General features: G+C 42.4%; 1 non-coding gene across 1 annotated transcript; it reads left to right on the forward strand.

Moving 5' to 3' along the window:
• The first annotated feature begins 9,050 nt into the window (after window positions 1–9,050).
• LOC115869290 lies at window positions 9,051–9,213 on the forward strand. The gene has a single exon (XR_004046107.1). It is a non-coding gene; the product is annotated as a U1 spliceosomal RNA (small nuclear RNA).
• Window positions 9,214–16,596: the final 7,383 nt, after the last annotated feature.

Raw genomic sequence — 16,596 nt, forward strand, 5'->3', positions numbered from 1 at the left:
CGTGAGTCTGACGAGGACTTTATAGATTGGTATTGGATATACGGGCTAATATCAGACTTACGGCCTTGGACTAGCCTGGGTTGGGATGTTTTCTTAATGTACAATTGCTCTTGTATATAAACCTCTTCCTTATACACATATGTGTGTCTATGAATGTGTTTCTCTAGTCTACCTGGACTAACACAGCCCATATATCCAATACTAGTCCATAAATACCTCTTTAGACTCACGCAGCCATGCAATAATGCCGAATGCAGGAATAACACAGGCCAGTGGGTAGAAAGTCTTGTAGATCCAGGGGTGGTAGAAGGATCTCAGTGCTGGCATAGCTCCTCTGCTCCAGGGCTCTGGCTACATCAGCATAGCTCCATGTGTCTTGTCAACAGGAATGCCTCACAGGGAGTATGTGTGTATCTGGCCTGCAGTGAGCTATTTATATCTTGCCTCCAAATGAGGTCATCAAGCTGTGACCTGACTGACAGGCTAGACTCCACCCCTTAGCAAGTTGACAAGTGATTATGTAACTACCACACTTACCTAAGGAAATATATTGTTTGATCACTTCACTGCTACTCCCATGAGCATTGATTGTGGATCCAAGCAAGACAAAATCCTTGACAATTTCAACCTTTTCTCCATTTTTCATGATTACTAAGGGCTTACTTCACCCAATTCACAAAGATTTGCCTATCTCACTCCCAGATAGCATAAAAAAAGAAAGGAAAATATTCAAACTACAAGTATTGGCATAATATTGTGTCTAATAAAATTTTGACTAGAAAGTAGTTTGTTTAAACCTACATACAACACCATCCATAACTACCTAACTACATGATCCAGCAGTTTGCTCCGCAGCCTGACCTGGCTGACGAACTAAATGGAAGGGTTGGGTGACTTACGAATGGATCCCTGCTCGTCCAACAGCACGGGGTCACCCATAAGCTGACCTTGATTTGCAGCAACTATAATCTCTCTAAGAAGGAACTGCAGGCATTTCACACCTCTGTGTCTTTTTGTCTGAAGCAAGTTTCCATGTTATCTTTTCATTGTCATGGTTGTTCGGGGCCTTTGAGCTGGGTCCTCCTCGTGGCCACCCTACACTCCACAGAACAAACACTGTCCAGCCCTGGGCCAACCTCACAATCCTTGTTTGCTATGTGTTTGCTCACCACCGTAGTCACTCCATCAACCCGTCTCATTGAGTGTCTTCCTGCTTTTCATTGGCCCTCTACTGCAATCATACCCGTTCCTGATGACACACCCAAAGGCATGAGAAGAAGTCTCCCTCCCCGTCCTCCCTTCTAATAAGCATTCTTGATAGACTTCCTTCAAGACAGATCTGCTCACCCTTCTGGCCGTCCATGGTACTTAAAATATTCTTCAGCAGCCTCAACACGCAAACACATCCCTTTTCTCTGCTCTTGCCTTATTCCTCGTCCAGATTTCACAGGTGGAGAAGGTGATTGCAAACACCGTGATTGGGTTCCATTCATCTTCATCCTCAAAGCATCATTTTGCAATTTAACATTTTACCCAGGTCATATGCCGTAGATTCATCCAATGCCATAAGTGAGTTGATTTCTTGACTGCTTCCATGAGCAATGATTCTGGAGCCGAGTAAACTGAATCGGGGGTGCAGTGAAGTTGTTGAATGTGGCTCTCACACCCAAGTCTCTGTAATTCCCACCCAAAACATTGCATAGTGGAGCTATGCAAATGGGGGGAGAGCAGCACTAATAAAGGGATATTGGTCAGTTTTCATGATCAGCCCCCCTGGCTATAAGGATGAGCCATCTTTGAAGCAGTAGCAGAGAAGACAGAACCCCCGGGGAACGTGGAAGAGCAAGATCAAGATCTCTATCTGAAGCCACTGCGACCAGATGTATCTGTGACTGTGACCCAGAGACCCAGAGGAGCCACGCTGAGACTGTGGGGTCCCTTCTCCTTATCTGGCCAAGACTAGGGAACCTTGGAACAGTGACAGAATGGCTGGCTTCCTGGCCCACAGAGGTAAAAGTCAAAGGACCATCTGGCTCAGAGGCTGAGAATCAGAGAGAGACTTGGTTGCTGACTGTGGTAAATATATAATCCTTTGTCTAATTGAGGATTAGGATTGTAGGGGTGGAGTCTAGATTGTTAATCAGATCATAGCCAATGAGGCCTCTGTGGGGCATGGCCTCCTCCTAAGAATTCTGGAAAATCTGGTACTTGCTCCTTGCAGGTGGAAGGCTCTCTGCTCACATCCTGGGAGACATAGCAGCTGACAAGACACATGGACCACCCTGATGCAGAGACCCCTGCCAGCGCTGAGATGTTTCCAATGACACTGGATCCAAAGACTTTCTACCCACTGGCCTGTGATCTTCCACATTCAAGGTCATTGCATGTGTTTCGTGAGTCTGAAGAGGACTTTATAGATTGGTATCAGACATATGAGCTAATATCAGACTTATGGACTTGATCTGGACTGGACTGGGATGCTTTTTCAGTGTTCAATTGCTCTTGTGTATAAATCTCTTTCTTATACACCTATGTGTCTCCATGGATTTGTTTCTCTAGTCTACCCAGACTAACACACTGACTGTAGCCTTAGTGTTCACTGATCCAGTCGTGTGGTACCCTCCTAAGTTCCTAATAAGCCAACTGAAGCATGTTTCCTGTGAGTTCTGGGTGGCCGTTGCAATGGATTATTGAACTCGGGAAAGAGTGTTACGGGAAGAACATTTGGTGTCAGAACAGATGAAGGATGATGGACTATGGAGGCTTCTCTGACCCCTGCTCGTGGCAATAGGGAGGCCAGAGGGGGGAAGATCTGACCCTCATGCATTTACTGCAAAACCCTGGACAATTTCTGTCTTTTCTCTGTATATCTCTTTTCTCTGTGACCTGTGTAAAGTGTTAGCTATTGGTTCAGTCACTTGGATTGTTTATTTCTTCACATTGACTTATAAACAAGGCTGCACAAGGAAACACAGGGAATCCAGGACAGACGAACCCCTCAGGAGCAGGGGTGAGAGTGGTGAAAGCAGGAGGGTGGAGGGAAGGTGGGGGAGAAAAGGGGAACAGATTACAAGGATCTACATATAACCTCCTCCCTGGGGGATGCACAGCAGAGAAGTGGGTGAAGGGAGATGTCAGATGGTGTAAGATATGACAAAATAATAATAATTTATAAATTATCAAGGGTTCGTGGGGGAGGGGGGAGCAGGGATGGAGGGGAAAAATGAGCTGATACCAAGGATTCAAGTAGAAAACAATTGTTTTGAGAATGATGATGGCAACATATGTACAAATGTACTTGACACAATGGATGGATATATATAGATTGTGATAACAGTTGTATGAGCCCCCAACAACATGATTTAAAAAAACCAAACAAGGCTGCAGACTTCATCAGTAAGTGCTTTAAGCCCTCTTGGCTTTCAGCAAACAGTGTCTTGATCCATGTGCAGGTTCCACAAGAGCACAATTCAGTGTTATAGTATTTCTATTCTTCTCCATGTGATCCATAGTTTCCTATGAGCCTCACCAGCCAATGCCTTTATATAGTCAACAGAACACAAATGTACATCTCTCTGATATTCTCTGCTTCCATAGATCCAACTGACAATGATATCCTTCATTTCACCTCTTGTAAATTCAACTTTCTGAAAGCTCCCTGTCAATGTGCCACATTAATGTTTTTTAATTAGCTTCAGCAAAATTTGACTTGCATAGGATATTATATTGTTTGATCATTTGGGTACTCCGTTGGATCGTCTATCTTTGGAATAGACACAATAGGGATTTGTTCCATCAGTTGGCCAGCTAGCAGTCCTCCAAAGTTCTCCACATAGACTGGTAAGTGTTTCCAGTGCTACATGAGTGTATTCTTGTGGCAATTCGTGGTATATGCAGTATTCTTCATCAACACCATCTTTTGAATGCATCAGTTCTTCGATCTTCCTTATTTGGCTTTCACCGGCATGGAAGAAGAATGGAAACGCTATGGCTCAGTTGAAGTGTGTAGGAACCAGAAAGATTTCTCCCAAGTTGTCTCCCACAAATATAGCCCAAACCGAGCTGCTTGTTACACTTGTTACACGTGACAGATGACTATCAAAGTGGGTCAGGGGTTATTTTCCCTAAGGGTTATCAGCCCTCCAGAGTAAGCAGACACCACTGTTTATCCCACAACAAGTAGGGCCCACTCCCTTCTGATAAGGCTAGTAGCAAATTGTTTCCCTGAAGGAGAGCCCAGGGAGGTCAAGCCCACTTAAGGGTGACCAAGGGCCGCCATCATGAATCTAGGGTCCGCCCTTCTTGTCACATGTATACCTTTAGTTCCACCCCTTCCTATCATGTGCACACCCCTAGCTCATCCCCTTCCTGGTACGCTTTTGTATATCCCCCTCCTATTGCTTGTATTGCCTATTGGACAACCTATTCCTGTGACGTGTGTGGTTACCTGTAATCACACACCCCTCCTAGGTAGATATAAGCCTTGTTTAGCAATAAACAGGGTCTCCGCCCCACCTCACCTCTGGCCCTCTCGGCCCATGCTATGTGTAGACCAGACTGTTGAAATCATGGCCATCCCGGAGTTGAGCTTGCTACCATGAAATGTGTCTGATTTCTTTATTTGACCTCTCCTATCTCTCTCATGCTCTCTATGACTTTATAATTCTTTATATATATATATATATATATATATATATATATATATTGCTATATATATGTGTCCACTTGTTGACACATCAAGTGTCAAAAAAGGACACTCGAACACTTCAAAAAGCAATCGTTTTTGAGATAGGTATTTGTGATATTCAAATAAAAAATCCCAGATGTTTTTATATTCAGCATTTTTTCACACTTGTTTTCCAACCTTATGCATATACATACACACACACACACATATATATATATCTCAACCATACAATTGCGCTTACTGAACCCGTGATTAGTTGTGGGGGGCTGGCATTTCCCCCCACAGAGGTGTACCTGAGTCCTCAAAGTGACATCTTTGCTTGTGTTAGCACTTGACAAAGGACACATCAAGTGTCAAAAAAGGACACTCGAACACTTCAAAAAGCAATCGTTTTTGAGATAGGTATTTGTGATATTCAAATAAAAAACCCCAGATGTTTTTATATTCAGCATTTTTTCACACTTGTTTTCCAACCTTTTAAAGTCAAGCCATCCTTGCTTTCCTTTTAAATTTCCCTGTGCTCTACTAGAAATAGCACTTACACAGAACCAGATCTGCTTTCTAAAAGAAAAATCTGACTTTTCTAATGAGAACGGTAGATTCTCCTAAAGACTTAACAATAACAGTTCTTTTAAATTTCATGTTACAACACGCATTCTGATTCAACTTCTAATTCCCAATATGCACTTGACCTTTCCATAACGCCAGGTAGAAATTTGTGCAACGTCTATTTGAATAGAAAGTGCATCTGAGATTTAGAAATGTTCCGAGCATGCAAGTACAATAGAAATGTTCGGTAACAGCCATAGCTGCGCCATTCAGGTGACATTGAGTGAACTTCGAGATTATACAATGATTTTTTTTTCTTAGTGTCGCAGAACAAACTTAATAGCGAGTGTGCAGGTTGTTCTACCGTCCATGTTCTTTTGCACAGAGAGATTTGCTGAGTGTACGAAGCATCCAGGTCAAATATTGATGCTATTGCTTGCCAATGTCACTAGATGGCGCGAGATGCATCTAAAATAGCTGCCCATCATACATCAGTCCCAAGAGGACTGTCAACAGCATTTGAGTAAATTGCAGTTTGCTTTCTGCAAAAAAGAAGAAAACAATGTACTTTCGCACACTTCTGTACGTTTTGTTTATACACAGACAAATGTTTTATTCTCTCACAATATTTGCAAAAGTCACAAAATTCCTTTGGAAATTGTGCTTTACCAAAAAAAAAAAAAAAGCTTTTTTTAAGTCAATGTAGCCGATTTAAGTATTATCTTTTTTTTTTCTCTGAACCTGATTTTCCTTCTTTTTTGAACCAGTAATGAATACTCTGTTCCGGAGCATCCTGTCAAGCTGCTGCGGGCCCGTCTGTGTTACTTTGAAAGCTCTTTCTCTCAGAGTCTGTAAAGCTCTCAGAGTATATAAACCTCTGCAAGAGAATTAATTAACAACCTTGACCAATGGAAGATAAAGAGCCTTATCTTAAGTCATATAAACAAGCTCAGCCCCAGCCCCACCCATTTCCAGCCTACCTAATCAGGAGCCATTAGATTGTAATTTTTCTGACTCATTTCAGAAAGTAAGCAACGGAGTGGTTGAAAAATATGCCCGCAAACAAATAGAACGAAATCCTATATTACGCTTTGATTGCTTTCTGGGGTGGGGGTGGGGGGATAACTTCAGGATGGCTGGCCCTCCTTTAAATAGTTGAAATTGGTTTACTATTTGTCTTCGTATGTAGATTATAATGATTATTTGTGCCCCTGCTCCCTGTTCAACTAAATACCAATGTTACAAGGTGCCCTGGTGGCGCAGTGATGAAACATTGGACAGCTAACCTCCAAGGCAGCAGTCGGAAAGCCCCAGCGGCTCTGCGAGAGAAAGATGAGGCACTTCAACCCCTTAACGAGTGAGTCTGGAGACCCCGGGAGCAGTTGTAGTCTGTCCTACAGGGCTGGCATTGACTCGTTGGCAGTGCAGTTTGAGTTTGATTTATCAATGTTATGGATGAAGGGAATGAGAAACAAGGCATTCACAGAACTGGGTTGACGCTTGGGAAGTTGTCTTAGTGGCCGAGTGGTGCCATCACCCAAAATAGCACACATTGTGTGGCCCTGAAGCACGGAAATGTCTGTCTTTCTTTCTTTCTTTCTTTCTTTCTTTCTTTCTTTCTTTCTTTCTTTCTTTCTTTTTGCTGTACTGGAGGTCAGAAGTCAAACTCACGGTCATTGCTTTGCTTGTTGACAGCCCCTCACATAGGGCTGGTCTTCCCCCCGTGTCTATCAATTCCACTCTTCTTATAAGACACCGCTCAAGATTGATTAGATTTAGGGCCCATGACCCTCTACATGATAAACAACGCCAACGACTTCTAAACAGTGTCAGGTTTCAGGTGCCGTAGGGAAGACTTTCACAGAGCTTTTCAAGGGTCCAATACAACCCATCACGTACAGGAGAGTCCCTGAGTGACACAAGCAGCTGTGGACAGGACTACGGTCCAGGTTTGAATTCACTCAGTGGTGCCTTAGGAGACAGGCCTGGTGACCTGATTCTAACAGGCCACAGCCGGGAAAACAGGAAGTCCAACCAGTTCTGTTAAGGCCAACAAAGTGGAACTGCAACAAACCTGATTTTCTTTTTTTTTAATGAAAAGATCATTTTCTTGAGGGCTCGTATAGCTCTTATAGCAATCCATACATCAATTGGATCAAGCATCAGGAGGGAGTGGGCGGGAAATAACAGACTGAAGCCTTGGAAGGAGACTGAGGAGGCCGAGGGAGCCCTCCTTAATGTTCGGGCGCAGGTCCATTGGGAAGCACAGGGTCAAGTGAACACCAACAACATCAACGTTGTCAGTTTCCTCTTTGTTCAAGATAATGTACCTTTTAATGTTGAACAACTCAGATGTAAACACAAGCCTTCCAAGTGAGGGGAGCCAGGACCTAAGAAATATGAAGTTTTCACAATGTGTGCCAAGTAACAGGATATACTCCAATTTACAGGAAAGTAACAGAACTTGTTTTTCCACTGTGGGGAAGGGAGTTGATTAAATTTCAACCAACAGGGAAGAGGTCGCATAATCATCCATTATTTACAACAAATGTAACTGGCTTTATTTGCCAAAGGTTTATCTAAATCAGGGGTCCTCAAACTTTTTAAACAGAGGGCCAGTTCACTGTCCCTCAGACCTGTTGGAGGGCCGGAATATAGTTTTTTAAAAAACCATGAACAAATTCCTATGCACACTGCACATATCTTATTTTAAAGTAAAATACAAAAAGGGGCAAAAACACCCAGTGGGCTGGATAACTGTCCTCGGCAGGGCCGCGTGTGGCCCATGGGCCATAGTTTGAGGACTCCTGATCTAAATGATGAAAACTTGAATTCGTAACTCACTCTGAGTAAGTTTTTAAAATAATAGCTTCTTTATCACATTGGAAATATAAGAATTCTAGGTTCCTTAATTTCTGGGAATTTTAGGAATATTCAATTTATGTAAATGCTTACATGTTTCTAGGTTAGTGGAAATAAAGTAATTTTAAGAGATTTTATAATGCAATATAACAATACCATCAGGAGGCAGGAAAATATTTCACACTCACAGAGACATGAATCTACACAGACGATGATCACTGGCCAACATTTTGTTTCCGCAAATGTTGAACTTGTTTCTGGCTATATGTGACACGCATTTTTCCCTATCAGCTCTGAGTTTTGAGATACAGAACGTATGCCATGTGCCACTCTTCACTCTGCTTGTCCATCAAAAAAAATCAGGGTATTTTAATGTAGTGTTAGCTAGCCTGAGGTAGAGGACGTGTATGCTGGCTTTATTCAAAGTGGGTTGTGTTATACTAAGTATTTAGGTCAAGTTACACTTCACATGGTATCCTTTGATCCAAAGATATATTTGAACTGTGGAAATTACAGGAACTTGGAATGTTCTCCAAGTATCTTTTCACCTCTATTAGGAATTGAATAGCAAGCAGGCCAATTTGTTATCTCAAAAGGTGACAGAAATAAGAGTTACTATGCAATAAACTATTGTACATCATTTAAACAGAGCCTGGACAGTTTAGTGGTTATGTGTTTGACTGCTAACCACAGGGTCAACTCTTCAAGCACACTAGCTGCTCTGAAAAAGAAAGAGATTGTCTGCTCCCATAACTGTTTACAACCCCAGAACTCCACAGGCAGCATTCCGCTCTGTCTCATAGAATCACTGGGAGTTAATCCACTGACTGGTAGTCCGTTTGGTACAATAAATAGAGGTTCAAATGTTCTGAAACCCAAAATGGGTCTGTCAGGGTTCAAACTCCTTTATTAAAATGAAAATATTCCAGTCTTGTTATAAGATGGCACAGCTATGCTTACCCGGCAGGGGAGATACCATGATCATGGAGGTGGTTTTCCCAGGGTGAGGTTTATCCACTGCACTCCGGATGTGCTAACCCCTGCGATTTCCCCAATGTGGGAAACTCGACTGCATAATGTGTCATAGTGGGGGACTGAATTCATGCTCTCCCCTAAAAAAAAGATGGCACAGCTCTCCACTTGTGCATAGAGTCTCTTAAAATTTAGCAATTTCCTTAAACAGAACCTTGGGACCAGCCTCACCTATGAAATATTTACCATGAATCATCCATTGACTTCTATTTATTCAAATGTGTTCTGAAATGTTTTGAAGGAAAATTTGAATTGTCAAAATATTTATGAAAATTGCTTGGAAGGCTTACATTTTTGATACTTTAAATTTCCCTCCAGCTCAAGAAAATAAAGTAAAATGTTATTATAAAGCGTGCCAAGACTTAGACTCAGAAAACCGAACACACTCAGCATCTATGAAACGGAAAGAACTCAAGAAAAAATCCAGCCTTTGGTTGCAATATTAAAATATTCTATAGGCAAAATACTGAATGATGCAGGGAGTGTCAAAAGAAGATGGAAAGAATGCACAGAGACATTGTACCAAAAAGAAGTAATACACAATCCGCCGTTTCAAGAACCAATGGTGCTGAAGGAAGAAGGTCAAGCTGCCCTGACCGCACCAGTCAGAAACAAGGATTAAGGGATTGATGGAGTTCCAATCGAAAGGCACTCACTCCTCCTGGTAAGGAAATTTGGAAGACAGCGAGACAGCCAACTGACTGGAAGAGATCCCGATACATGCCCTTGTTTAGCCTATTTGAGACAAGGGGCATGCTCTTCTAGTGAGGCCCTGAGCAGCCTTCACGCTGCAATAAAATAAAGCTCGTTGTTGTGAAAAAGAAAAGAGAGGTGGCTCAACAGAATGCTCAAATTATAGAACAATATCATTGATATCATATGCAAGTAAAGTCTTGCTGCAGATCAGCCAACAATGGCTGCAAGAGTAATTTGATAGGGAGCTGCCCCAGAGGTTCAGGTTGGATTCAGAAGAAGGCATGGAACAAAGAATAACATTGCTGATGTCAAATGGATCTTGGCTGAAAGCAGAGACTACCAGAAAGAGGTTTACCTTTATTTTATTAACTCTTCCAAGGCATTTGACCCTGTGGATCATAACAAGCTATGGATAACCTTGAGAAGAATGGGAATTCCAGGACAATTCATTGTGTTCATGAGGAAATTGTTACATGGATCAAGAGGCAGTTGTGCAAATAGAACAAGAGAATACCACATAGTTTAAAAATCAGGAGTGGTTGTATCCTCTCACCATGGAAGACATGAGAAAAAAATGGGCAGTAAGTCATGCAAAGTCCTCATTGTCACACACAGCACCCCCCCTACACACACACACTCTCTCCCAATGACTCAGTATTGGTCAGTCTCCTCAAGATCTCACTCAGTCTCACTACTCAAGGAAGCATTCTCCAGTTGCACTACCAATTAGTACTCAAAGCACCTTATTTCCTGGTTACACAACTCTTATCTCAATTTCCATTGTAAAAACAAGATGAGCCCTTAGGGCTTAGGGCTTGGGATTGCTTTCATTCAGCATTTGATCTCAGGAGCTTAGCACCATGCCATGATATAAAGGTGCTCACATTTACTGACTAATAAATTAATGAGTAATGAATGCACAAATAAATTCCTACCCAATAATCTCAAACCTGTGAAAGGAATACAGCCAGGATGCTCCTTAGCAGCAAAAATGGTGAGACTTCATCCTTTGGCCATGTTGTCAGGAGAGACCAGTCCTTGGAGACGGACATCATGCTTGGTAAAATCGCGGGGCAGCAAAAATGACCTATCTCTTCAGTAAGATAGATGGACAGCATGGGTGCATCGGGGGACTCAGACATGAAGAACCATTGGGAGGATGGCGCAGGACTGGGTGGAGCTTCGTTCCATTGTACCTAGAGTCACTGTGAGTCAGAACCAACCTGACAGCACCTCACAGCAGCCACAATGAGCTCGAAGCTTCACAGAAGTTTAAACCATCCCTTCTGATTGTAAATCCAGAATATCAGGATGCCGGAGATTTCGTTTAAGGTGTATGACTTGCCTGTTGGCTTCCGGTATTTGCAGTCTCCAAAATTATCTCCAAATTCTGCAGGGCCCGTTCCGTGCAGCCCTCATATTTTGAATGCACCAATTAAATTTTTATTTTTGGAAACTTCCCGACATCCGGAGTCAACGTCCCATCAGGCACCAGTCATAAAGTAAAGTCTGCAGTCAGCTTTTCTTAAGGCAAAAAGGTGACATGTCGCGAATTTCAAAATACACACAAGTTGCACCCCATGTTGTGAGAAATTGCATTGTAACCATTAAGTGCCACGTGACACCTCCTTTGAGAATCTTGGGCATTCAATGCTTCGAACTATTTCAGTGGTCAGATCCATAAAGCAGCATTAAGTGTGATTTATCACAGATTTGTAAAATAGAGAAGGGAAATGTATAAAATGGAAGCAATCATTTCTACACAGTTGGAATTGACTTGATAGCAACGGGCTTGGCATTTTGGTTTGGGTTTGGGGGTATTGTTGTTCAATCCCGCCTGGGTAGTATTCTTATAACAGAGGAAGTGAGACAGAGACATGGGGGACGATGCCATGTGACCTAGCAACTCCAATCCAGACACTAGGAGAGACCAGAAACTCTGGACACCTGGTGAGCGATCATGACCCTGCTAATACCTGGGTGCCAGTGGTTCCTTCCTCCGTCAGGTGAACAGACATTGTGAGGAGATAGGTGGAAGAGTCAAAAGGCACACGTGAAACGCTTCCTCTGATCATAGCAGGGCTTCGAACTGGTTCCGCATGATTCAGTCAGTAATGGCCAATAAAGCTACACCAGAGCAGCCCCGGATTTTTTTAAATGTGGATGAACCCAAGAAAAAATATGGATTGAAATTCTGCTAGAACAAATCTCCCTCTTCAGAAAAAGGGCAGTGTGCCCTTTTGAAACGTGCATGAACCAGCATGCGAATCATACGGACTGTGCTGTGGTAGTTGGATGATTTTATGCCCATGGGGGACAGAGTCAAGTCTGTCAATCAAGTGCTAGTGCGATGACACCTCCTTGGGGTGTGGCCGTTTATGCGAGTAAGGGACTCTGGGAACTGCCTCTTGGCTCTGCTCCTCCATCTTCCTGCCTGCTGGCACTCTGTCTGTCTTGACTGACCATGAGAGCGAATGGCGCCCTGCCATGTTCCCACAGAATTGGATCCATGGGACTCTACCCACCACCTGTGATCTCCCTGGTTCCCAGGTCACCTTTCTGTATCACCAGTATGTCTACCTGAGTCTGAAGATGGATTTATGGCGCAGCTTTGTGCTTGTGGACTTGGGGTGGACTGGGCTGGCATGCCTTCTTGATATAGAATTACTTCTTGATATAAAGCTCTTTCTTATTCATAGATGGGCGTCTCTGGATTTCTTTCTTAAAAAACCCTGCCTACCATAACAGCCAAATCTCCTGCATGGAAAATAACAATGTGCAGTGCAAAGATGGCTCCAGGCAGCACCTCTTGGGCTGTATGCGCCTCTCCCCAGGCCCGACAATAATCCAGGCTCCGCAACAGGCTCTTCCAGGGCTTTGACCGACCATTGTTCTTCTTCTCGACAGCTTTCTGGATTACCCTCATTTTAAAATTGTTATGTTTTTCACTTCAGTAAGCTTTTGGTTCTCTTTGCTGGCCATTTCTGAACTGGTTGTGACTGGGTTGTGCCCTGTTAGATATGTTTGCATTCATTAGCACAAAAATAATACATCTTCACATGATGTCATTTCTACCAACGCTAGGGCCAACCCTTAAGCTCAAATGCTCTTTTAGTCGTTTAGCCTAATACCTTCAGTACAGTTTGCTTGCCTAGCACATGTGTGTTAGGCACGGGAAGACTATGTGCTTTGAAAAAGACAAAGAACCCCCAATGATATGATTAGAAAAACAAAGTGAAGGGGTGGAGTTTAGCCTGTCAATCAGGTCGCAGCTTGATGACCTCATTTGGAGGCACTAAGGAGATAAATAGCTCTTTGGAGGCAAGACATTATATACACTCCCTGCGCAACGCTGATAGAGCCAGAGCCCTGGAGCTGGAGGAGCCACGTGGAGACACACACCAGCACTAAGATGCTTTCACAGCCACTGGATGTCCAAGAGTTTCCACCCACTGGCCTGTGATCTTCCTGCATTCAGTGTCATTAGGTGTCTGTGCGAGTCTAAAGAGGAACTTATGGCCGAGTATCGCTGTATGGGGTATTATGGGATTTATGGACTTGATCTGGACTGGCCGGGATGTTTTCTTAATGTACAATTGCTCTTTGATATAAAGTTCTCTTACACACACACACACAAAGAAAGAAAAAGGCAAAGAGAGGGATAAGAAATTAGAACACACAGCTTTGATATTTTCAAAAATATAAGTAAGAACAGAAATTGGGATAATCACATGCTAGAAAAATCATCCGGCTTTGAATTGTTTCTTTTGCTCCCAATGCCTTGCCAGTCATACAACAAACAAACAAAACACAACCAATAAAAAGTAAGTACAGCGGGGTTGGGATGGGAGGTGGGTATGGGGGAAAACAATAAATACATCCAGAAACAAAAACCTATTCTCCATGATGTTTGAGCATGTTTAAACAGGAGTGCATTCCAACAAAAAAGGTATACAGTGAACCCTCGCCACTTCGCGCTTCGACTTCCGCGGCTTCACTCTATCGCAGTTTTTGGGTAACAGCGCATGCTCTGTCATTACTGCCACTGATTGGCTCATACTGTACACGCTTCTGTCTGCATCGCTACGTATCGGAGCTACATATCAGATGCATTTTTGCTTTTGTACAGTGTACTGTAATTGTTTGCGATTTTTAAGAAATTTTATCTAAGCCCTATGATGGCTCCTAAACGAGCTGCTTCTTCTAAACCTTCTGACAATAAAAATAAGCACCAGAGGAAGATGCTTACCATCCAGGAAAAGGTAAAACTTTTGGATATGATCAAAGATGGCAAGAAAATCGTGGAGGTTGCACGCCATTGATTACAGTATTTGTAAGAACTATGTATAATAATACTGTATGTGAAATATGTAATACTATAAACTAGATGCCATAAATAATATAATAAATAATAAATGATAATTGTAACGTCCAAAATGTTTTACTGTATTTTCCCTTTTTCGTTTAATAAATTGGGTAATATGAGTGTAATGGTGATTAAAGGGTGTTTTTTCATGTCCTCTATGCTCTAACTACAAAAATATTTGATTTACAAATAAGGAATCCTACTTCGCGGAATTTCATTTATCACGGTAGGGTCTAGAACCGATTAACCGTGATAAACGAGGGTTCACTGTACTTATTTCCCTCCTGACTTTAATTATGCCTGTACTGGGCACATAGATTACTATCCACTTTGACCTTAATTAGAGTTGCCAGGCACGCACCACGTTGACAGAATGAAGGGAAATTACTGATTAACCTTGATGAGACTGTAAAAGTCAGCATGAGCTATTCATTAGTATTTCATGGGTTCCAGCAATATAAATAAAGGAAGTTAAACAAATTTGTATGATAGTTGTTTAAAACACATTTCAAATGCCCTTGAGATTAGAGCTAACAAAATTTCTACCAAATACAACGTGGGCGTACATTGTCATTCACTCAGAAAGTATTCTGAAAGTTTTCTATGGTGCAAATATTGTGCTGGGCCTTGGGAGCTAATAGTTAATGCTAGAGATGTGTTCCTGAGAGGGTAATTTTTCTTCAAACCTTTTGGAAAACGGGAGCATTTCTATTTCTGAAGACAGCTTCTCTGGTATACCAAAACCGTTTAGGAAGAATAACAAAAGTCGCCTCTCCTGCCAATATCTTGGGGTTTTCAACGACATTGCAAAGAACAAATTGGAAACCACTTTGCATAGTGTCCCTGCCCCCAAATGAGAGGCTGACTTACCATGTCATTTATTTCTGGTTCATATTTCTGTTCTGAACAAGCCTTTAGGTTTGAGGTTATAAACAAAATAATTTGACTGTTCACTTGTGGTTAAACAAATGGCATGGACATATGTAAGGGGGGAAAGAGCCTTTTGGAAAGGGAAGAAGTAGGGCAGTCGTCTCCGCCAGTGGTCAGCATCTTCTGTCTGACCAACATCTGACTCACTCATATCGTAGGAATGCTTGGCGCCTGTCAAAATGAAGGTGTACCTGTATTTCTGGTGAAAGGACTACAGGCTTTAATAAGACGCCTACAAAGGTTGATCGGCCTTACTTTCTGTCATCATTCTTAGCAGTTGAACTTGGAATAGATATGCAAATCTTGTTTCTGTCATTTTGTATTGTGTTCTTCCTTTATTTCGTAATTCTTTCATGACCAAATTTTCTCAATGTTCTTGCTCCCGAATATGAGACGTTTGTTCCCTGCTTGTTTACTTATTGGCTTTCACCCCTTTCTGATCTCATTCCTCTTTCCCATCTTGTCCATAACTTTCCATGGATCCATCAGCCTGTGTCTTGAGCTACCTCGATCCTACATCCCCCTGTCACAACACAAGAAACAACTCTTAACCGAGGGATGAATACACCTGTCCAGATGGAGAAAAGTTGCCTTGCCTATTTTGGTTGACTTTTTTTACCTGATGAACTTAGCTTTCTTGACCTACTGGGATATTTTGTGAAAGGGCATGAGGAAATGTTAACCCCTAGCAAACTTGAGAAAGAGGAGGCTTCGTACTCCGCTTAAGACTTATAGTTCCAGAAACCCACAGGGGTAGTTCTATAGTTCTCAACCTTCCTGATGCCGCGAACTTTAACACAGTTCCTCATGTTGTGGTGACCCACGCCCGAACAGTAAAATTATTTTCGTTGCTACTTCATCACTATAAATTTGCTACTGCTATGAATTGGGTGACCCTGTGAAAGGGTTGTTTGACCCCACCCAAAAGGGTCGCGACCCACAGGTTGAGAACCACTGTCCTATAGTGTTGCCATGAGTCAGAATCGACTCAATAGGAAACAGTTTGGTTTCTTGAGAACAGACTTGTGTTGACTTCCTGGGCTTGGTCGACATAGGAACTGCAACCATTGCCTCAAACCTAGAACGAGTTGTGGAGATGGCACAGAAACCATATGTGTTAAAACTGAAGGTTCATGCGAAGGTACCCAGAATTGCAATGAGTCGGCATGTGGCAACAGTCCTATTTACATTTCAATCTGTATGTAATTGTGGCATGGAGTTGTTTACAGGGATTTCGTCATGTGAGTTGTGTTTAGGTTTTATTTACAGGGATTTTGTCATGCGAGTTGTTGTTCGGTTTTATCAAGTTGGTTCAAACTCATTGCAACCCTATGCACGACAGAGTGGCACATGGCCTGCTCCTGTGCCACCCTTACAATCACTACTATGTTTGAGGTCATTGTCACAGCCATGGTGTCAATCTCATTGAAGGTCTTCTCTTTTATGCAGCCCCTCTACTTTACCAAGTATGATG

This window comes from Echinops telfairi, unplaced genomic scaffold, assembly GCF_000313985.2.
Source record: "Echinops telfairi isolate 266 unplaced genomic scaffold, ASM31398v2 ScPeMD7_23;HRSCAF=83, whole genome shotgun sequence".
In the NCBI taxonomy this organism is placed as follows: domain Eukaryota; kingdom Metazoa; phylum Chordata; class Mammalia; order Afrosoricida; family Tenrecidae; genus Echinops; species Echinops telfairi.